The sequence below is a fragment of the Elephantulus edwardii genome, unplaced genomic scaffold, assembly GCF_000299155.1.
Source record: "Elephantulus edwardii isolate Elephantulus edwardi_28Jun2011 unplaced genomic scaffold, EleEdw1.0 scaffold00227, whole genome shotgun sequence".
NCBI lineage: Eukaryota > Metazoa > Chordata > Mammalia > Macroscelidea > Macroscelididae > Elephantulus > Elephantulus edwardii.
The window spans coordinates 122884-147355 of NW_006399977.1; positions in this window are offsets into that span (position 1 = coordinate 122884).

Sequence of the window (24472 nt, forward strand, 5' to 3'; positions counted from 1 at the left end):
TGCACATCTGGTAGTTCTCTGTTGACATATTGTTCCAAACGTTTTTGGATAATTTTCAGCAGAATCTTGCTTGCATGTGATATCAATGATATTGTTTGGTAATCCACACTCTGTTGGGTCACCTTTCTTTGTAATGGGAACAAATCTCAATCTTTTCCAGTCAGTTGGCCAGCTGGCTGTCCTCCAGATTTTCTGGCATAACTTAGTGAGCACATCCAGGGCAGCATCTCTTTGTTGAAATAAATCAATTAGTATGGTGTCAACTCCTGGAGCCTTGTTTTTAGCCAATTCTTTCAGAGCAACTTGAATTTCCTCCTTCATCACCATAGGCTCTTGCTCATATGTTATTTCATTAAATTCCTCTGTGTCTGCCAATTCCTTCTGATACAGTGATTCTGTGTACTCTTTCCATCTTCTTTTGATACTTCTTGGATCATTTAACATCCTACCCAAAGTCTCCTTAAGTATTGCCACCCGTGGCTTGAATTTGTTTTTCAACTCCTTCCGGTTAAGAAACGCTTAGTGAGTTCAGCTCTTTTGATTTTCTGACTCCCACTCTCTGCACATTTCATTATAGTATCTTGCTTTGTCGTCCCAAGCTGCCTTTTGAAATTTTCTGTTCAGCTCTTTGATATCTTGATTTCTTCTTTTAGCTTTGACTTCTCGGCACTCTAATGCAGTACTCAGAGTCCCATCTGACATCTATCCATCTTGGTTTTTTCTTCTTCTTCTGCCTTTATAGTGATCTTTTGCATTCTTCATGGATGATTTTCTTGACATCCTCCCAGAGGTCATTTGGTCTTCTCCCATTGGTGCTCAAGGTCTCAAACCTATTCCTGAGATGGTTTTTAAATTCAAGTGGGACAGACTTAAGGTCAAATTTTGGTTCCCATGGACTTGATTTAATTTTTCTCAACTTCAGCTTGAACTTTCATATGAGTAGTTGGTGGTCTGTCCCACAATTAGCACCCGGCCTGATTTTCACTGCTGATACTGAGTTTCTCCAGTGGGTCTTTCCGCAAATGTAATCAATTTGATTCCTATGCATAGCATCAGGTGAGATCCATGTGTATAGCCTACGTTTATGTTTCTTATAAAAGGTATTTGCAATGAATAGATCATTGAATGTGCAGAATGTTATCATTCTATCTCCAGGTTCATTTCTCTCACTGAGCCCGTATTTTCCAGCTGCTGATCCTTCTTCCCTGTTCCCAACTTTTGTGTTCCAGTCACCCATTATTATCAATGCATCTTGATTGCATATTTGATCAATTTCTAACTGCAGAAGTTGGTAGAAATCTTCTATTTCTTCCTCTTTGGTTCTAGGTGTTGGTGCACATATTTGAATGATAGTGGTATTCACTGGAGTTCCTTGTATTAGCAGTCAGAAAATCAGGAGATGTCTGCAGTTAGGGACCTCTCCAAATTATTTAGCAGTAATGATGTCAGTGTGAAGACTAAGGTGCATTTGATTCAGGTCATGGTCTTGCCAATCACTTGCTATGCATCTCAGGGCTGGACAATGAATAGGGATGACAGAAGAAGAATTGATGCCTTAGAACTCTGCTGTTGTAGAAGAGCACTACACATCCCACAGACTGCTAAAAGAACAAACAAATACATTGTAGAGGGTGCATCCAGAGTGCTCTTTGGAAGCAACAATAATGATGTTTTTACCTTACATGATTTGGGCATGTTTCTAGGAGGGGCTACTCCATGAAGAAGGACATGATGTTCCGAAATTACATCTTCCTAAGGACAAGCTTAGCCTGGAATGTAGAAGGCTTCAGGGAACAAAACTAACGAAGTAATGAAATATACAACTTAGTAAAAATTAAACAGAAAGACTTTTTCAACTACAAGGAAATTATCAGTGTGCTTATGTGTCTCAAAACATGTATGCTACTGTGTATGTGTACACATGATTGTCTATGACTGTGTGAGTATACAACTGTTGAAAAGAATGAGGTCGAGCTCTGTAAAGACGCAGGAGGTGCAGCTCAGCCTGTGAGGTCAAGAACTTTTCAAATACTTCCAATATTTATCATGTCAAAGTTTATAGCCTATGAGCACCCCTCCATTTTATGAAAATTCACTTTACATCACTTCATTTTTTTTGCCGAAGAATTATAGTAGTAACCAGTTGGAGCCTGAATAGGCTTTTGCTTTTGAGAGAAAGATGAAAATCAAAACCAAGGTTCAGCTTTGTTTTGCACCAAGCACACACTGAGCAGTCAAAGCGGCATCCCCAGGAACTATATTCAGCATCACAGTGTCAAGATGCCATGCCTTTAAAATGTATCTGTGAACAATGCATGTTAGTGTGATTTTAGGTTTTATGGGTGATTTGGTATAATTGGATATGTTATCTTTTAGATCTGTGAACCAAAAACTAGGAAGTTTTTAATATATCAATTAATGGTAATTACTAATTTGCTTTATACCATTTTGGTTGACAAAATATTTCACAGAAACACTCACTTTTGGATAGTGGAGGAAACATGTATTTCATCACTTGCCATAGGGGATGGTGCCTTGAAAGTAGACATGAGCTCTCAGCCCAGAAAGCACTTCCTTCTAAGAACCTAGGTATTTCCTCCAGGAGGTATCAGGGAAACATCAAGTCTTCAGAGACTGCCTTTCCAACCCCAGGTGGCCATGACCTGGAATAAAATATGTATTTCCTGAGAACACCTCATAATTTCATCTCTATGACAGAATCCCTTCTGAATTTTCTACATAGAATATTTATTGTGTTCCCTCAGACTTCCTCATACAGAATAGGCTTAGTGCCTCTACTCTAGTCTATGGATTAAGCTGATGTTTAGACAGTCTTTAGTTTTCCCTCTGGACTAAGAAAAGTCTGTTTTTCTCTCCAAAATAGTATCTCAGAAGTTATTTTAAAGTACACTTAACCTTGTGAAGAAATTGAGTGAGTGATGAGGAAATAAAAAATAAAATTTCCTGTAGAAAAATTCCATCTGGCACATAATTATGTACCATAAACTTAGGAGTAATAAACTGACCTGATAGGATGCTCATCACACTTCACTTATAAGCTGTCCTTTTTTTTTCACAGTAAAGGGTGAAGTCTGATGGTGAATTTCCATTATACCCATATTAGACGTGAAGGTTATCCACATAACATTTTCAGATAATCCACTTTCCCCACAAACTTTTTATTGTTAATAATTGATAGATGAGTGTAATTCAACTCATTCTATAACACATTGCTACTTTTTTTTTGTCCAGGAACACATAGTTGTAAATAGAATCATTTTTCTAAAACTTGGCTATAAAATCATAGGATTGAAGTTATTTTTCTACATGCCATGAGTACCATTGTGATAAGCTAGGATCTGGGAAATTAGATATAATTAGATTCAAATTCTGGCACATTTACTCTTTCCTATTTTAGGGAAAGTAGTTTTCAGTCTTATTTAATCATATATCAATAGGTGCGCCTGATACAGGCCATGGTCTTTGCAATCACTTGTTATGTATCAGAGAGTTGGACAATGACTAGGGAGGATAGAAGGAGAATTGACGCCTTTGAGCTGTGGTGCTGGAGAAGAGTACTGAATGTACCTTGGACTGCCAAGAAAACAAACAGATTCATCCTAGAGAGGGTTAAACCAGGCTATTCCTCAGAGGCAAGGGTTCTGGAGCTTCGTCTGACATACTTTGGACATATTGTAAGGAGAGACAGGTCTTTGGAGAGGGAAATCATGCTGGGTAGGGTGGAGGGACAGCGCAGGAGGGGAAGACCCTCTATGAGGTGGATTAATTCAGTGACTGGGGCAATCGGGATGGGTGTGTCAGAGACAGTAAGATTGGCACAGGATAGAGCAGGGTTTAGGGCTGTTGTACATAGGGTAGCTATGAGACACAAACAACTCGACGGCACATAACAACAACAACAATATCAATGCAAATAATAATACAGATATTTAGGAAGTTGTGAAAAAGTTCTGATTCCTAGAAAACCTGTGAACAACAGATGGAAACCTTGTCCTATCCTATCCTATAATCTTCACAATCTCCTCATTGCTCAAGTTCATTGATACAGGAACTGTGTCAATTCATTTCATTGAAGGTCCTCCTCTCTTTTTTCAGTCTTTAATTTCCAAGCATGATATATTTTCCCAAGAACTGTTACATCCTGGCAACACAACTAAAGCATATAAAGATGAAATGTCACCATTTTTGCCTTTAGAAAGAATCCTGATCATACTTCCTCTAAGACAGATACATGTGTTTATTCTTTTGGCAGTCCATGGTCTTAAATCAGTACTCTTTGCCAATATCATAACCTTTTAAAAAAAAATCAAAACACTTTATTATTTGTGTGTGTGTGTGTGTGTGTGTGTGTGTGTGTGTGTGTGTGTGTGTGTGTCGTCAAATCAGATCTGACTGGTACAAGAGGAGATTGCCCCTCCTTCTCCAACAGAGCATCTGGTGGATTGGAACTGTGTACCTCTGGGATTGCAGTGCAGCGTCTTGCCACTAGGCCGCCAGAGCTCCTTCAATATCATAACTTTAATGCATCAGTTCTTCCTCAAGCTTCCATATTCTTTGTCCAACTTCCACAAGAATACAAAGCAAAAGAAAATAAGTTCAGGCATATCTTAGTCTTTAAACTGACATCCTTACTCTGTAACACATGAAAGAAATCTTTGACAGCAGATTTTCCCAATGCAAAACATCTTTTTAATTTTTGGACTGCTGCTATCATGGATGTCTATTGTGGATCCAAGTTAAAATGAAATAGCTGGCAACTTTAATAGTTTTTCCATCTATCATGATGTTATCTATAGATGCTGTGATGAGGATTTTTGTTTTCTTGGTGTTGAGGTGTAATTCATATTGAAGGCTGTAGATGTTGATCTTCCTCAGTAAGTGCTTCAAGTCTGCATTTTCTGCAAGCAAAATTGTGTCATTTGCATAATGAGGGTTGTTGATGAGTCTTCCTCCAAACTTGATGCTACACTATTCTTTATATAGTTCCTCTTCTGGAATTATTTGTTCAGCATACTTTCAGATTGTATAGGTATGGGGGAAAAGATATAACTGTGACCCACTCCTTTTGTAAAATTATGCCAGTAGTTATTGCCTAAAACTGTTGTTGTTGTTAAGTGCTGTCAAGTCCTAGGTGACTCATAGTGACACTATGAACAAATGTCTTCAACACTTGTGTGACTTTCATCCTTTCTCCAGGTTCATAGGGTTTCCGGAGGCAAACTATTATGGAAGTGGATGCCACTCCTGCTTCCAAGCTTGTTTTAATAGGGGAGTTCCACCAAACACTGTCTGCCATGGGTAACCATTAACACATATGACACATCAGTGTCACAGTGTTCAGCTTCACAGCAACAAGAGGTTACCTCTGTACAGCAATTGGCATAGTTTTTATCTCATTCTAGAAACTCAAGTCTACCAATAACCTTGCCTCTGCTTGTGGATGAAGTCAACATGTGCAAGAGGCATAGCTGAGAGAAGGACTCAAATGGAGCTGAAGCCTTGACAGACAACACGCAGAAAGCCAGCACCCTCTGAACTGCTTGCTATGGAGCATGACAAATTTCCCTTTTTAGCAGGAAGTAGCTAAGAGAATACGCCATCCCCTTTTCCTTATGAATCAGGGTGAAGTCTCTCTCAGGGAGGAGAGATAAGGAATGGCAAAGGACACACTGACAAAGGAGCTTAATCAGAACTGGCTTTGACAAGCACTGTGGCAAGTGGACAATTAAAACAGACATGGGGGGGGAGAGAAAGAAGAACGAACTGGGGAGGAGGGTGGAGAAAACAGTGCAACAATGAATGAATGAAAACCCCAAATCTCTGTAAATGTTCATTAAAACTAATAAAATTTAATAATAATAATAAAAAAAATTTTTAAAAAATTCAACATTGTTTATACTAGTTTTCTGTCACTTGCTGCCAATGTGCTTTTGATACACAAGGCATGCCTGCAAAAGGTGGGGTATATAACTTGAGCTATCCACTGGCATATAACACAATTGGTTCATTAGGATTCAGTCAGGACAACAGATCACTCCATTGTGTGACTTTCCTGCTCACCCCTACCCCCACCTAATTTTCTCAACTTTATAAGACAGTGCTATCAATCTTGTAAAGTTGTGCCTCTGGTTAAGCATGTCTATGGGATTCCTGTTTTCTGTACTTGTTACTCTATCCTAGTACACATACCTTTTGCAATTGATCGAGAGTAACTTGCTGATGATAGTGTTAATTTCTAATGGAGAGCATCCTAGCCTTCTCTAACATGCTAGCTCTCTTGAGATCCTGCTACTCAAAATGCCTCTCCATATATTTTCTGTCTGGAAACGTACTACTTTTCCATCCACATAAATGTCTGCAAAACCTTTGCCTGATTCCCCTGCCCTCTGTGGTTCACCTTTGCCATATGTATTTGGACATTTCTCACGTATCAGTTTACAAGCGTCAGTGCTCCCCATTAGCCTGTGAGCCACTTTGAGACCATCTCTGAAACCTCAGCTTCAAGTTCTGTGGAAGATATATTATACATGTTCAGAGGATATCATGAAATGAATGAGTGAATGAATGCATAAATGTGCTCAAGATTTAGGAAAGTTGGAAATGCAAATTCTTGAATATGGAGTCCTTCTGCTGAGTGAGCAACTACTTTCTGTACTTCTTGAGGGTATCACAGTTAACCGGCTCGCTAATGCTCTCAGTCCACATGGTGATTTATTCTACCACTTTAAGCTATATTCCTGATTACTGCTTACCCAAAAGGCAGGATCAGTGGAGTAGACTTGATATTTTATGCTGTGTTTTAAGCTTGGAAGAACACACACACACACACACACACACACACACACACACACAGAAAGAGAGAAAACTGACTTTCAGTTACAAAAGAATTATTTCCAAATGGTTATTTTAACACATGTATTTAATAAATCTAAGTTAGAAACAGAGGCCAAAACAAGTATTGGTCCATTTCCAATGGAAATAATTCTAAGGAGAACTCCATTGGTTTAGTGGTAAGGCGCTGCACTGCGTACTACCCAAAGACACACGGTTCAAATCCACCAGCTGCTCCACGTGGAAAAGATGGACAGTCTCCTCTCCTGTCATTTACTGCCTATGAAAACCTGCTGGAGGGTCAGCTACGGGTCTGTCAGACTCTCAGTTCAAAACCCCCCTACTGCCAAATCTGACTCACTGTGCCCTTACAGGACAGAGGAGAACTGTCCATAGAGTTTTCAAGGCTGCAAATCTTTACAAAAACAAACTGCTGTATCTTTCTCCCTCAGAGTAGCTGCTGAGTTCAAACCTTTTCGTTAGCAGCCAAGCTCTTTAACCACTGTCACCAAGGATCCCATTTTTAATGAACTGGCTCCTGAATGCATCCATTTGTTGATTGGGCACAAAGCTTGTATAAGATTTTTGTTGTTTTTGTTTATGTATAGGAAGCATTTTAAAAAGGAAATAAAATGCTAATGAGAACGGAAATGTGATCATATTTTATATGTAAAATTATGAAATGTTTCTGTATGTAAGAAGACTGTACAATGAGGGAGAGAGGGAACAGAATAGAAACAGAAAAATAGAAGGGGGAAAAAAAGAACAAAGACTCATATGGTGGCAGCACCCCATAGATGCCATTTTGCTCAGCGGCATTGTTTCAGCTGCTAGATCCTAGAACACCGCCCCCCCCCCCCCAGTACTCCTGTTGGACAAAACCGCACTGGTCTCTCGCAGTTTGGAAAGTTGGCTGCAAATGGAGATTTTTCTAAGTGGCTGCTTGTGATGCCATGCTGGTGGCGTTAGTGCCTGAGAAATACCAGTAGCTAAATGCTTCCCCTATTTCATTTTCTAAATTTCATAGCCTGATAGCAGCCAGGCTGCAGGCATTGTATGCTGAAAGGATTATTGCACTTCCTGAGAAGTTAAAGTCACTCGGCTTTTGCCCCCACGGCTTGGGACACCAACCGAGTCGCACTGCAATCACACAGCTGCAATGCACTGTCTCTCGTGGCTTCCCGCTTAATGATATTCCCAACATCAGACCTCCCTTCTGTTATATAGACTCTGTGCCACCAACTCCCTTCTGCTTCTTTGAAGCCTTTTTCCATTTTTGTGTTTACCTTATTTATCTTACCTTCACACTTCCCTGACCTGATTACCCTTAGACATAATCAACTCCTGTTCTCCTTTATGTCTCAGTGACTTCCACTTGGTATTATGGTGTTATTTTAATATCATAACAGAAAATGATAAAGGCCAATCAATTACTTTGTATTATCCATTGTGCTCCATTGGGATTGATTTTCCTCTATGTAATCATGTTTGCAGCCATAAAAACAAAGATTAAAGGGAGTTTTCTTTCTATTTTTCATATTCAAAGGAGTCGTATTAGTATCTCCGCATCCTTCCTCGGCAGCTACCCATGGAGAGAAATGGAGTCCTGAGATGTGTGATGGCCATGGACAGCACCCAAGGCTACTTCTTGAATTTTTTCCCCATGCCTTGAGTATTTATTTTGCATTTGCTATTTTAAAAATGGCAATATTATGTTGACTGCAGATTTTTGCTTTGCAAGAGAAGACCCCACATTGACGCTCTGCCTTCTCCCCACCTCGAAAATGTTTCAAAGCTCCCACACCAAATAGTCCAAATGCATCTTCTGCTAGGATACCACTGTGTCATTCACTCAATTAAACTTCAGTCACCTGCTGAGGCTCCCAGTGTTTGAGAATACATCTACATTTCACAGGAGCAGGGCACATATAAACACCAGGAGATGATACATAGTGGGGTAAGCACCTTGTAGAAGGACTTGAAGAGGCTTCCTCCTAGTCTTTACAACTGGGAGAGTCCCTGCGCCAGGAATTAGCTTCAAAGAGATAAGCTAGGGAGACTAAAGTCCTTTAATCACCAGCTTTACATGCACTGAGATTGATGAGCTGCTGGTGGGCAGCCCCAAATGCCAGCCAGCCCCACACTAGGGAACACAGCCCCTTCTCTGCAGCCCCATTCAGCAGTCAGAGCTGTACTCCTTGCAATCCCCGTGGCCAAACGGGTAGACTGTCGTTTGTCTTTTGTTTGCTTTAAAAATCCATACAGAAACCCTGCCTGCATGAAAGCTCCGCAGCGCTATGGTTTTGCCTGACCTCGCTTTTATTGCTGGAATGCTCCAAACTCTCTTTGCCCTCCTCTTGCTCCTCAGTTGACTCTGCCCTGAAATAAGCAAGTTGCAAACATTAAAAAAAGAAGAAGAAGAAATATCATTCCGGGTTATGTGGGGTGGCAAGGTGGTGTTGGAGTTCGTGGCATCAGCGTTTCCCTGCACGTTTCCAGACACCTCTAGAAGCTGGTGGGCTCTCCGCTGTCACGTCTCCTGTGCAGCCAGCCAGAGGCTCCGTGGGAGCTCGGTTCAGCCGTGCTGCTACCTCATGCTTCTCTCCAGAGGCTCTGGAGATTGCTCTTCAGTGCCCGTGGCTCTGGAAATCTTTGCTTTCACCAATTGCCACACAGTTTAAACTCAATGTACTTTAGGGTGTTTGGTCTGAATCTTATTTGCATCTGCTTTCCTTAAATGCATGTAACACAAAGAACACACACACACACACACACACACACACACACACCATGTACCTATATGGTTTGGAAGGTGGGTGACAAAACTGTGCTCTTGCCAGTCCCCTGCCCACAGTGTCTGAGTCTTTCCCCCTCCCCAATTCTAGAGCCCATTCCCTGTTTTGCAGCTGCCTCATCCAGGAACCCCCTGGAGGCTACACTCTCCTTACAAGCCAAGGAAGCCATGAGAAGGTCAGGCAGGCCTGCGTAAACCCTCCCTTCTAGCAACAAAGCCCCAAGCTCCTGTTTGCTCATTTGATTAAAACAAAGTCTCCAACTGTCTCCAACAGCACCCTCCCTTTGAGAGTTCATGCTCAGAGCCACTGAGTAATTTTTATTGTATAACAAACAGTTGCTTAAAAAGGTTGTCTCCAAATGGTCATTATCTCCCCGTCCACCTCCACCTGCCACAAATCTCCTGGGGTGTGGGGTGGCAGTGCAGCTGCTGTCCTGCAGGCCAGCCACTCACTTACCCCCATAAATAACACCCAGCCTTGCTGGGATCAGAGATCAGCAGCGGTGGGAGTGGTCGCATGCTCTGGAACTTGAAGAAAACATACCAAATCTTTGCAGCACACTTAGCACTTGGAGAGTAGAGAGGCTGTGGGAATGGAATCAGTTTCCTTCCTCAGGGAAATTACTCAAATGGGCTTTATAATTTATAGTCTGTGTTGTGATAGTAAATACAAAGAAAGAAAACCCCCCAAATTCAAATGTTTTGGCTGAAGAGGTCCTCTGGGGTTGGCTCCCTCTGCTGTTAGCCTCTGTTTGGACAGAAAACAGGACAACAGTTTCCCGTGAAGTAGCTGCAGGCCTTGGCCTCTGCTTCCTCCTAGTTTTTCTTGTTTCCCATTAACTGCTTTACTCCTCACAGGATAACATCCTTCTTTTGTTGACCATGGCTGCCACCTTCACACCCAGATGCACCGTGTGTCTACCTGCTTCACGACTACATCTTTTCAGTGGTTTTCTCCAGTAGAGAGGAGCACACTCAGCATCTAAAACAGCTTTACAGCAAGAAGCTGTGCTGCAATCCTGAAGGCATGAGGTTCGAATCCACCAGATGCTCCACTGGAGAAGGAGAAGCAGTAAAAAGCTTTATAAGTCATTATTAACTACTACTGATGACTAACAAAAAAGCACTGCTCAATGCCTCTTAGGTTCTTTCCCCGTGCCAGCCACACTGCATTCTTCTTGAGCCAGCTCCTGTTTGCAGTCCAAGCCAGAAAAGCGGTATTGAGAATGAACTTCAAACACTGAAACCTAGTGTTTCAATCTGGGGCAACTCTATAGTCAACATGCCATACCTACTAGTGTTTGAGGTGAGATTTTTTAAATTTTCACTTTCAGCTATTTTTTTCTTATTGATATTTTCATGAAAGTTTATAGAGGACTTAGATTTCCATTCATTCATTGATGCACAATCTCTTTCCTGCCCCCCCCCCAGTTTGCTTTTCTCTTTGAAAAAAAAAACAAACCCATTTTTCCTTGGTTTATATCCCTCCCCCCGGGTCCACTTTACTGTGCAGCTCTTATTCTGGACTCTTGTCATGCCAATGATACCTAATCATATATTTCTTTTGTGTCTCTCTGACTATCCCCATTCTCCACCCCCACCTCATTTTCTGAAAATAATCTTCATGTACTGTAGAGGAACCATTATTAGTAAACACTGTGCCTCCCCAGGCATGCTTGGAATTGTATCCAAATGCAAGGAAAGACCATTGATTTTGAAAAATCAGCATCTGCCCTAATTTACTTGCTTCTGTATTATGATTCTAATTACACTCAATATAACCTATTGTTGGATCCCTTTGGAGTCCCAGAAAAACTAGCAAAACCAATGTGGAATGGATTCTGGGTGTGAAATTGGCAGGCTTTTATTTTATTTAGTATTTCTTTTGTCTTTTACCTTAATAGTAAGTTAGAATTCATAATCCTCCAGAGCCCATATAAAAAGCATTTCAAGTGATATTGATGAAATTATCTCTGGAAATTTATTTCCCATGTAAAAATTGAACTGGTTGAACTCAACTCATAAGCAGGTAAAAAGAATTAAATGAGCTTACTTTAGTTTTGGAATATTCTTTACATTAAGTATATAATTTGGGTACTAATTCAAGTGATTTTTAGAAAGTATTTTGAAGGTATATATATATATATATACCCCAAATCTTTTGAATATATCTTCAATTTCAATAATTGCCATATAATTGAAATTAGTTGCTATCTGCAGAGTTCTTTCTCTAGGGCACAGCATTCTAATGTATGTTAGGTGCATTATTAAATGCATTAAATGCCATCATTAAATGTTGAAGCAAGAACAGACTCATCAGGGTATCTTTGTAAATTTATACAGGAAAACCAAGTCTCTTTCTCAAAACATACTTATTCCTGAAAAGAAAAGGGTTAACTATTTTCCTAAATAACAATTAACATTTTTAGTGTTTAAAATGTTCTGGATACATATATTCTTTATTTGTTTTGATCCTTATAATAACTTTTTAAGATAATAGTAAGGAGTTGCACTGCCATTTCAAAGGTAGGTACTTCTTAGGAGACAAATGAGTAATTTCCTTCAATGTGATTTACAGCCTGTGAAAATTCACCAGATAGCCAACTATGAATTGGTTCTGACTTGACTGCAATGAGAGAGAGAGAACATTACTTCTGTTTTGCAAGTTGTTGTTGTCATTGGTTTGTACCTTTGCATTGGAACCTACCCATAACTGACCCTTCAGCAGTTTTACAGAGGCAGTAAATGGCACAGGAGTAAATTATCATCTTTCTTGTGGGGAGCAACTGGTGAAGTCGAACCGTGTGACTTTGGGTGAGCAGTGCAGCACTTTACAACTAGGTCACTAGGAAACTAAGTTGATTAAGATTCCTGATCATGCCTACTCTGCTATTAAGTGATAGAATTGAACTTAGGTTCATGTTTACATCACAGGAGCATTATTAAAACAGGAAGATCCCAAAGGGGTTTTTTGTTGTAGATGACTATTTTTAATGCTGGCAGTATTTAGGGACTGTAGAAGAGCTATTGTTTGGCTATCATTAGGGAAGATGCCAGAGGAAAGAGTTGAGTCTGAAAGGGAAGTAAACTTTTATTACCGCATTGTTTCAAGAGACTTGGCAGCATTAGCTCCTAGGTACTCTCACCACTGTCTGTATTGCTCTGTTATTTAATCAGTATTATACAGCGCCACTTAATCCTGTTTATGGCTTAGCTTGTCTTGTAATGTTGTTGTACTGCAGATAAACCCATTCACAGGAATAATGTACCTTGGAAAAATCAACACTCTCCTCTGTTTTTAAAGTGTTAGGACACTTCATACGTAAGATTTTCTCGTATATCACAGTATTCATTACAACACTGACAGTTACAACAGTTACCGGTGAAGACTTAAGAGAGACAAAACCCTTTTTTTAAAAACAAGCATTTATTCCACCTTCCTCTGAGATTCTGGGGCATGAATTCTCTTAAGCTGTGGGCTAAAAGCATCTAGATTTTTTTTTACGATGAAATACTGCAAGAATTTCAACAATTAAAAACAGTTCTTTTTTTCAGCAAAATACACAGGTAACATTTTGGGGTAGGAGAGGCAACATTTATCATACCATCTTCTGTAAAATTTTCTACAGACAAATATCTAAAATCACTAAGAATTTTAACTTGACTGAAATAAGGGTGCTTAAATAGAAGGATTTTTAACATTACGTTTGAGTGGCAGCATCAGTCGGCTTCCTTTGAGAATCAATTAGCAGCTAAACAACTATCCAAACTGTAATGCCACACGGCTAGTATTTCCTCAAATTACCTGGAGCAAGGTAAATGGCATGAGAGTGTAGGTCATCTGGGAAGGCATGAAAGGATGTACCACAGGAGCATAAAGTTATTCAGGAAAAATCTGTAAGAGAAGAAAAGTGTCTGAAGCTACACGGTAGATGTTTCAAATAATAAAATAACACGGCAGCTGTTTCAAATAATAAAATATCATTTGCATCTCTGCCAAGGGTTTTGCCCGTGTCCTACCCATTTTTTTTTTCGTGAACTTGCTGTTCATTTTTTTTAGCTTATCCAGTTATGATTAAACCATCAAGTAGGTACACTTGTTTGTTTCGGATATACGAGAGACAGTAAAGCTTCATTTCAAATAGAGATGCCCAGGAGGAAAGGGTTAGAAAGTGCTGTGCAAAGCTGCGAAACACTGACTAGCAATTTAAGTTGGAAACAGACAATTCCATGTTCGTAGGGAGAAAAAAGGAGAGAGAGAAACCCTTACATACACAGTATGTGCACTGGAGGGGGTGAGGACAGCAGAGAGCTTTATTTTTAGAAGTCGTCACTAAGTTCTTTATAAGCATCTCAATCTTTGCTAAAAAGAAATAGCAAATATGCACATTTTCCTTAGGGGAGCGTTGTGGGTTTTTTTCCCCCCCATATAAAATTCTAGTAGTTGGCTGCCTAGAGTGAGGCTTTTTGTAACCGAATATACGAATTACATTTTTTATGGTTCCTTATTTATAGTGAAACCATGATTTTAATAAAATGATTCACTTAGATCATTTTACTGCTTCTCATTATGGATCTCCATATTTTTTCATTAGTTCTTATTTTTCTCAGAGTTAAAATTAAAATGTTTGACTTTGCATTAATCCCAAATGCATTTGATTTTTAAGTTCTTTATTCCTTAAAACAAAAACAAAAACAACACAACAAAAACCACCCTCCCTAAAATAACTTTCAACAAACCTGAGGGGCAGAATTGATACAACCCACTTGGCTGCTCAGAAGGTCATCCCAGAACTCAGACAAACATCATCCTAAGCAAGCCTTCATCGTTTACTTATTGGGGTAAGAATAAAGGGATAGAAACTTAGTACACAGAAGAACAAGCTGGCATTGTCCCTTTAAATGATAGGAGGAGTATTGCTGCCTACCCAGTGCAATTTTCTTGCTGGTAAGACATTTTATTTTGTTTCATTTCGCTCAAGGAAAAGAAGTGGGTGCTGTTTTATATTTGAAATATCCTAAGCTAAAAATCATTCTAGGAGATGCTTTTTCTTGTGGTGTTTGCCACAGTTCCATTAATTCATAAGGGAGAGACATTGTATCCAACGTTATTAGTAACGTGAAAGAAAATTCTTAGGATTGTGCATCTGGACTGAAGCAAACCAGTTTAGAGCAACAGGGCTTACATTAGTGGAGATGAGGATGGTGGCTTGTCTCACACTATAGGAATGCCTTTTACATACCTGCTAACAGCCCAAGGGCATTTTGATAGTCAATTAAATGTTTATGGTTCCAAACATTGATTGCATCAATACGAAGTAATTATTTCTCATTTTATTTTAAAAGAAGGATCAAAATCAATAGTAAAAAAGAACCAATATGATTAATGCAAAATTAATCTATGAAAACAATTTTTAAAAGTAGAGATTTTCCTTGAACAGCAGGAAATTCAAGAGCATTCTCTTTGTTCTGAATATATCTTACTGCTCAATTGTTTCAATGTCTCATGCATTGCCATGATAATAAATAGTGCATCCAAAGATTTGTAAACAAAATGAAGGCTTCTAATTAGCAAATATGGATAAAGACAAATCCTGCTTTTATCATTCTTACATATTCTCACAAAATGTGCTGTAGATTAAAATGTAAACACGCTCACGCGCGCACACACACACACACACACACTCCTATATCTCTAATTTGCTGAGTTAATGTTCCTTCTCAGAAAATATAGACTTTGAGTAAGATGGATTAAGTACATTGGTTGGATTTTAGAGTGCAATATAATGCTTACATTAAAAATGACCATCTTTAAAGGGAATATAGCTAAGTTGTCCTAATTTCTTCATATTACTCATTACAGTTAAGGAAAACTTGGACAAGAGATCAAAGTACATTTTGATTTGTTTGAAAATTGTAAATGACCCATTTCCAGTTTTCCAACCCCATAAAGTTAGAATGCAACAATCTGTGAGCACTCTCTGCTCTAATCAAGAAGGAAGGGGCTTCAGCTTCAAATGTCAGTGCTGTAAACATGTTAAATCTGGAAAATATTTTCTAAGCAAGCAACCATGTGTAAAATTTACAGAACTTCTTGTGAAAGGGTTGCAGCTGCAAACCTGCAAACTTCTCACTTCCATGAAGACTCCAGATGTTAAGACAAGGAAGTGAGGTTTTCATCTTGCCTCTCCAGCTGTTGCACCTTAGAGCTTTGCCTGCTGCCCTCCCTTTAAACAGTGTTTCACCAGTTACAGGAGCAGTGACCATTTAATACCAGCGGAGAAAACCAGGGCCTTAACTTCAGAGGATGCTCAGTGAAATTCATTAGAACACTAACAGTCCAAACATTGAACCATAATCGAAGGCTTGCAATCACTCTGGCTGCCCAGCATGACCAGGAGAGTTTAACAAAGGCTTCCAAAGAGAAAATAATTGGCTAATTATAAAATTAAAAAATTGTCATGTGCTACTGCCAAAGAGGATTCCCATTAAAGTACACGTAGGTATCATTCTATGGAAACGTAAAAAAAAAAAAAATAAGAAAAAGAAAAAAGTGCTGCTAACAAGTCAAAATATCTTGGGATAAATTTAAAACTTTGCTTTACTATAGAAATACCATATCTGCCAGCTACCATTATAAACAAAGGCAATTTGATGAATTTTAAAAAATTACTAACACTACTTTTAACACTCCTAGCATTATATGTAATATTTACAATATGCAATCTTCTTTTATAATGTAAAGTGTTTTTAAAATGAAATTTGCACTTAAATGCCAATATCCTCTCCTTCTGGCTTCTCACTTTATGACACTAACATAGGATCTCATTCACCAAGCCAATTGAAATTTTAATAAAAGAAAGCAGGAGTTTCTAATAAACTCCTGCAGTGAGCTGATAATACTAAACATCTTTAGCAGCATGGTGTTTTTTATTATTATTTTAGCTGTATATTAATATGCTAGTATTTGTAAACTCCCCAGTGTAGCTAGATTTATTTCAGAAGCCTTCACTACATTCCTCTATTGTGCAAAGTTTATCTGACAATGAAAAATTCTTTTTTGGTGGTTTTCCTTCCTACATCCCTTGACAGGAAAATATACAGCTGACAAATGCATTGCGACTGTGGGCTCAGTTCTGGAAGAAACAGCAACTGATTTCTCTCATTGTGGTGCCAGCTCTGGGCTAAGCAGGAAAGAGGCATTATTTGGGCTTTTGTTGGTGAGTTAGCACGATATACTTCCCTGTGCTGCTCACCATTGTTTGCCCTCACTAATGCCACCTCTATTCTACCCCCATTGTACCTCTGTCCCCAGATCCTCATCCCCACTTGCCAATTCCACTGCCATCATCTGCATTTCTGAGCAATTGCTTTTGCTCAAAATATGATACACAAGGATCTACCTTTACAATGTTTTTTAGAGTGTGTGATACAAATAAAACCATGGGAGATATTATTTTATGGCACTACGTATGTTGTGGAACTATTAATGTCTATAGGCAATGAACTTCAAGATATATTGCTAGTAATAAGAGGGAGCACTTACACAACGTTTACTATGTGGCAAGCACTGTGCCAGGTACTTCTCAGATCCTTTCCATAGCTCTGTGCAGCCGATGCTATTATTATCTCCACTTTCTCACTCAAAAGCCAGTGCCTTCAAGTCAGAATTGACTCATAACTGACCTTTGCTTGTAGTGTTTCTCAGATGCTGTAACACTCATGAAAGGCCATATTTCTCCCTCAGAGCCACTGGTGGATTTGAACTGCCAAAAATTCATGGTGTTTGGGGTAGCAGCTCAACTCCCAACTGACTACGCTACCAGAGCTGCCTAGACTCACTTTACAGTTAAGAAAACTAAGATGAAGGAAAGTAACTTGTCCATGAGATGTGCTTAATTAAAACTCAAGTCCACTGTTGTAAACTGTCGTAAACTGTGCTGTGCTGAGATTGGAGCTATAGCAACAAGTGGTCTCCATTTGTGGCTGCTTATCTGGATAATGCTCAGTTCTGCTATTTGCCCTCTTGTGTTCTGAGTATGCAGGGTATCTGAGGTTATCGTTTTTAAAAAATTGGTTTTCATACAACCATTCATATACATTGTGTTTTATACAAATACTATTGATTTGTATGTTTTTCACCCCATCTCACCACATCCTCATGGCCATGTTGCCTATTCTTTCACATTCCTGCTGTTTGTCCACTAATCTCTGCAGCCCTAGTATCTGTGGTCTTCTAAATCTCAAATTCAGGTAGGAAAAGGAGCCCTTTCTCATTCAGTCAACACTGCTCATCAAATCAGGTTAGATAGAAAGAGTGAAGAAGCATTCACAATTGGTATTCTCAACACAAAGAATGGCAGTCAGGAAAGATTCAGGTTGTGCTAGAGCCTCGTGAAGTTTTGTGAGGTTGAAGAAAAAGCCCAGAAGATACAGAACTTGACAAGTAGGTAATATGGCCACAGACTTTTAAAAGGCTCTCTTCTTCCACATGCCAGAATACATCAGTCAGTTGCTGTCAAGATGATGCTCACTCATGGTGACTCCATCTATGGCAAGGCAGGTCTTCATTGGCCAGTTTTGCACAAGTAGATCATCACACTTATTTGAAGAGCCTTTGAGTAGACTTGGACTAATCTTTCAATGAGCGGCTGAACATGTCAACTTTCTGCCCCTCTCAGGATTCCCAAGATGTATAAGGCTTGCTGGGAAAAACCACCATTTATAGTAATCATTTTATGAACATATATCCTCGAAAACCAGCTCCAGTTGAGCTGACCCAAAGAGGAAGGAAGCATGCAGAACCCTGAAGCCAGGCCTGAAGAGCTCTGTTGCAGACAGCACATGTTTCAGTAAAGAACTTTGTTTCTTCCAAAGCCAGAGAAATGGATGAATCAGTTCAGCCAGGGAAGGGCAGCCCTAAACACTGGGGTTGGAGAGGATGTGGCAAGATAGGAACTCTCATATACTGTTGGTGGGATTGTAAAATGGTACAATCACTTTGGAAGGCAGTTTGGTGTTTCCTCAAAAAGTTGAACCTAGAAATTCCACATGACTCAGCTATTCCACTGCTTGGAATAAACTGAGAGAATGAAAACTGAGGCACAGATGGAGACTTGTACACTAACGGTCACAGCAGCATTATTCACTGTCACAAGAATATGGAAACGGGCAAATATCCAACCACAATCAAATGGATTGAGATATTATGATACATTCAGATGAATGCTACGCAGCACACAGGAGCAATGATTTTGTAAACTACTAGCTTACTTGAGAGGGACTGAAAAGTGAACTAACTCAGTTCCAAAAGGACAAATACTGTTTAAGACAATTATTGTAGAATATGTATGAGGATAAAGGGAGGGAGGGTGGGAGCAGAGTTGGTGAGAATGGGAAGGGATAGGGGTTGGGCACTGGCTATTCATGGTATCGCACAATTTGAAGGGTGGAGGGAGGGGTGCGTAAAGGAAACGGGAAAGATCTGGTGTGAAAAACAATGTATACAAACTTTGTAAGTAAACCAGTATAAAATTTAAAAAATTTTTAAAAAGTAAATGTACAAAACACATCAAAATTATTATCAAAGATAATGAAGATGTATATTTTTCCAAACATTCCTATCTCCATATTGAGACCATAAAGAAACGAAAAACCAAAACAATAAATAAATAAAACCCAAATTTATTGTTCTCTAGGACATGGAATCATGTTTGGAAATATGAAGGGTCAGCAAAAGAGAAGGTGCTCCTTGAGATGGATTAACAGTGACCACAACAACGAACTTTCACAGAGGAGGTTGAAAGGATGGCACAGCTAGCTTTCATTCATCCTGGTGTTTATAGGGTCATATGGGCAGAAGCTGACTTGATAGTAACAATAATAAGCTAATTACAACTAATAGTGACCGCGTGTGTTTAATAGGACTGCTCCAGAGGGTCTTGTGACTAATATTAACTGCAGCTAATCTCCAAGCCTTTCTGCTGTGGTGCCACAGAGGGGGTCTGAACTACGACTCTTCTTATTAGCAGTCAACAACAAACTTTTTATTGGCCCCACCCATGGACCTATATAAAGGCCAGGTGTTGATTTTTAGAGGCTGCTATAAAACGCAGGACCATGGCATTTCCTGAATTGCCTTTTCCAAAAGATTACTGTCCCGTTTGACTCCAATGTTCAACCATGTATTCTCTGCTAAGTGTTCTGGAACTGGTTTCCACAGGCAGGCCACTAGAAGCTATGGGATCTTTTGAGGAGAAAAAGGTACTGTTGTGATAGAAATACCATATATCTTTGTTTAGAAGTAGTGGCTTCTATTAAATTTAATTACTTCCCCTGTGGCTTTAAATCAAGGGCAGCTACTGTTAAATTTAATTACTTTCCCCCGCAGTTTACATGGCAAAGGTGTCATTGCTACTCGAGACTGCTCTTGGCCCAAAGTAAAGCTTGGGTATGATTTGCTTCCGTATACCAACGCCTTCCCACATAATTTTACATTCCTCCTCTATCCAATCACACATCTTGTCTGAGTTTTTCATTAATGAAATCTGCCATTACTATTTTGTAAATCATTCAATTTATAGTACATGATTGACACCTGAAATCTGAGGAGAAAAACCTAATTGTGATAAATTTAAACACCAAGATTGGCTAGATTTATGTCAACAACCATTGTACAAAAGTTTAGTTTATGGAGCACACCAGCACATTAAAGGTATCATTACGCAGAATCCTCACAAAGGTGTGCTTTCTTAGATTTTCTGAATGAAGTGTCTATTTTCAACTTTTATTTCATTAGTGTTTGCCCAGCCTAACAATTTTCACTACTAATTATGTCAATACCAATTCCAATAGCTCTTCTGCCCCCTAACTGTCAAAGTCTGCCTTCAGTTGCAGCTACCTAACACTGTTGCTCTTTATTGAATTGCCATTGGAATCATTTTACCAAAGTTAATTCCTAAAAGTTGACTCCTCTAAAGATGAAGTAGATCTTCATTAACATTCTGAAAGTGAAATGCAGCTTCATAAATATATATATATATATTTATATAAGGCAGCTTTCAGACCATTAGAATTTCAGAGAAATTTTGCATTATCTTTCCCATGATTCTATGCTGATGTCAGGCTGTATTTCAGCTGAAATGACAATGAAATCATTTCAATTCCACGCAATGTGCAAAAAAACAGTCAATTTTTCACTTGGCAAGCTGAAGTCTAAAGTAATTAAGCACTGCTGTGTAGGAGGCAGCTTCCTGCTCTGAAGTCAGCCTGAGATAATTACCATATTAAAGTCAAAACATCATGTGCCGCACTGATAGATAGATGGATGGAGAGATTGGGCATCTATTAAATGATCCATTTTGTTATGCTTCCTGGGAAATGTGCCATTGATGCCAATTAAGAAATATATATTCCAAGTGAGTATTTCTAAGTGACAAAACTTCTATCCGGTAAATTGAATTTATTATTTACTGATCATGAAGTACTTAAAGTCATAAAATCTAGATAGGAAGCAACCTATGAGGAGAATTGCATAATCTGACTCGGTTTACAAACCCCTCATTACCCAAATTCACATTAGTATAAAGTTCTTCATGATAACATTTTTTAGTCTAGGTACTGTGTTATTTCTGTCATAAAAATCCTAACTGGAATAATAATGTGATGCTACAGATAAAATGTAAGCACTTGGAAATTTCAAAGTCACAAACAAGTTATTCTTCCAGTAGGAAAAAAAAACTCTAGGTTTCAGAGAAAGGTAAATTAAATATGTCTCAAAATATAATCTTTCTTAATTATCTTTAAATATCCCTACCCAGAGCACTGAAATAAGAAAATTACTACCCCTTATCAAAGTTGAATACAAGTTTTAGAATATAACTCAGCTGAATACACTGCAGCAAGATTGAGTTCAAAAAGTCTTAACAACTCCATGTATTAGAAGGTAGGTATTTATTAATAATATATTCTTTTGCAGTCTTCAAATGTATGCTATTGCTTATGACATATATTATTTTTATAATGATATATGGTTAAACATAAAGTAAAAAAATACTTTGTCTTAGACAGTTTATGTTTATGTAAATATTTGTGGAAGAAGAAGAAAAAAATAACCCAACCCTATGTTGACTCTGATAGGAGAATCTCCAAGCAAGGACTTGTGTTTTTTCTTTTCTTTTTTAGAGTGAAGAAAAATAAGCACCTCTGTGTCTGTGGTGAAGATTATGTTTGATCTTCTTTAACTACTTTCTTTGGGATTTATTCACCACTATTCCTACTAGCTTACTGAAACCATAAAAGATGAAGGACTGAAGCAACATCCCATTAAAATAATAGACAAGAACTTTCAAGGATCAAAACAAATATTTCTCCTATTGACCAAAATGTAGATTTTTAAATATAAAAACCTGTCTGTATAAAGATTAAGTCATAATTAGTTTCCCGAGGAGGTAATCTACAGTATCAATCGGCTGCCTTATTGTCAGATTCGGTCCATGTCCTTTAGCACAGCGCTTGATCCCAGATCCCAGTGAGTCAGGCAGTCACGTGAGCAAGGCTGGCATTGCTCAATTCCAGTCCGTTCTGATAGACAGTCTAAGCCTGTTGGATCTGAGTGTTTTGAGAGAAATCCTAGAATGAATTCAATTTTAAGTTATTTGGCATGGGGGGGGAAAGAAAAATGGAGTTTTGATTAGTGCCTGTATCTGGGCACTGGCATTCATTAGGGATGTTTGCTGTCTACCTGGCTTACCATATCCATGTTCACATTTCTAGCAACATCACTCTCTTAACCTGCATCCTTGTTAATGGACAGGAAATTAGGGGGTGAAAAAATAATAATGGAAATTAGAAGAGCAAATATTTTTCTCTGATTATCTGTGTGTGTGTGTGTGTGTGTGTGTATTTATATTTGTATGTATGTGTGTGACAACAAACTGAATTATTTAAAAATGCCAATTAATTTTTAAAAAAAAAATTGTTCTTTAGGTACAGAGAGAAAAGAAGCTTGCCTATTGACAAGGCTGAAAAGAGGATATCCAGACTGAACAACTATATCCTGAGTGTTCCCAATTCTGAACTAGAACTTATTACTTCCCTAATAAACTCCATAATCATGAAAAAAAATCACTGTGCTTAATAGAAGTTAATAGTTTCTATTTTCTAGTGAGCTATGAGATTTTGTTTTCTTCTGGCTTTGTTTATGCTTTTAAATATTTCAATAATAAATAGTGCTGTTTTCATACCTGGAAAGACACCATTTTAAAAAGTTTTATTTTTAATTTAATAAAAATAGTAACTTTATAATACAGCCCAATGCAAAATGAAGCATAGAGTTCTTGAGTCAGAGATTCTTTTGTGATGGCTGATCCTGATAAGAAAAGCAGAGGATGGAACAGAGAGAAAAAGGTGTCTTCAGTGGCAGCTATCCCTCCCTGAGTCTGAAGCCAGCCCAGGACAGTAGTGTGCTAACCCCAGTACATGCGAATAAGCAAACTCATTTGGAACCCACCAGCGTGTGTTGGCATGCACTGCTTAAAAAGGCGGCAGCTCCCTGCCAGTCTGAGTTCACCAATAGCTCCGCAATAGAAACCTAGGCAGTCTCCTCTTGTGAGACTTTTAGTCTCCAAAAAGCCACAAGAGGGTCAGCTAATGATTCACTTCCGACTCAATGACAATGAGTAAAGGAAGAGGAAAAATTTTATTTCCTGAACGGAGCTGGGATCTGGTAGCAAGATGATCCAGGTTTCCATTTCTGATTGTCTCACTTTGGGAATTGGAACATACTAGAACTTAACTCTACATTTTCTCCATCTGTAGAATGGAAACAATAATATGGCCAGCTTACCCTTTAACAAAGCAAAGTGATGAGCAAAGAATAGGAAGGTGACAATGTGTAAATTCAGAGCATGATTATTTCTGAGGGAAGTTCCTGCTCCTCATTGTGAATTTGAGCTCTTCCAGCTGCCAAACTCCAGGTGCGATTTAGAGAATTCAAACTCAAATAGTGCATTTATTTTCTGCCCTTTCGATGTCTATGGTTTGAGATTTTTCTCACCATATTAGCTGCAACAGTGAAATTAGATTGTTCAGCTTCAGTTTATAGTCCATTTCTTTCTTTAATTTCTGTGTTCAGAGATGATGAGTTTTGGTTTGCATTCATAGTGTTCCAGAAAAAATAACAGATAAAATGGGTTTTCATTTGAAGCATTTAAGCTTCATGGGGGAAAAATGGCTTTCGTTATTGCATTGGAATATTGAGAATATAAATAGAATATAGAATAATAGACATAGAAGGCTGTTTAAGCTTTTCTGAAAAGAGCCTCACCAGTGCTCATCCTCACCCCCTGCATACATTTTCATATAACTGAAGCTAACTTGAAGCTCCCTGTCAAGGCCCATTTCAGTATATTTTGATTATGTATTGGAGAATACATTTTTAAGTTAGTTCTTCTTACATGCTAAAAAAAAAAAAAAAAGAAATGGATTAATTCTACCTCAGACTCCTAAATCAAATAAACAAGACATCAATGCATGTAACCTTTCATTCACACTGCATCGGCCACCTCGTTCTTTACTCTCTTGCACTTCACCAATGGTAATCTTCCTTCTCTCAACAAATGTCATATTCAGTATCTCAATCATACATCTTAATCAAAAGCAGTAAGGGTAGCACCAACATGAAAGAACACCTACATAAACATAGTCCTTTCTGCCTTCAAGTCTCAAGCTGACACTGTTAACACAAGACAGCACATCTCATCACTAGAAACACACCCCTGAATTCATCAAGTTCTCAACACTTTCTCTAACACCCTGGAACTACAG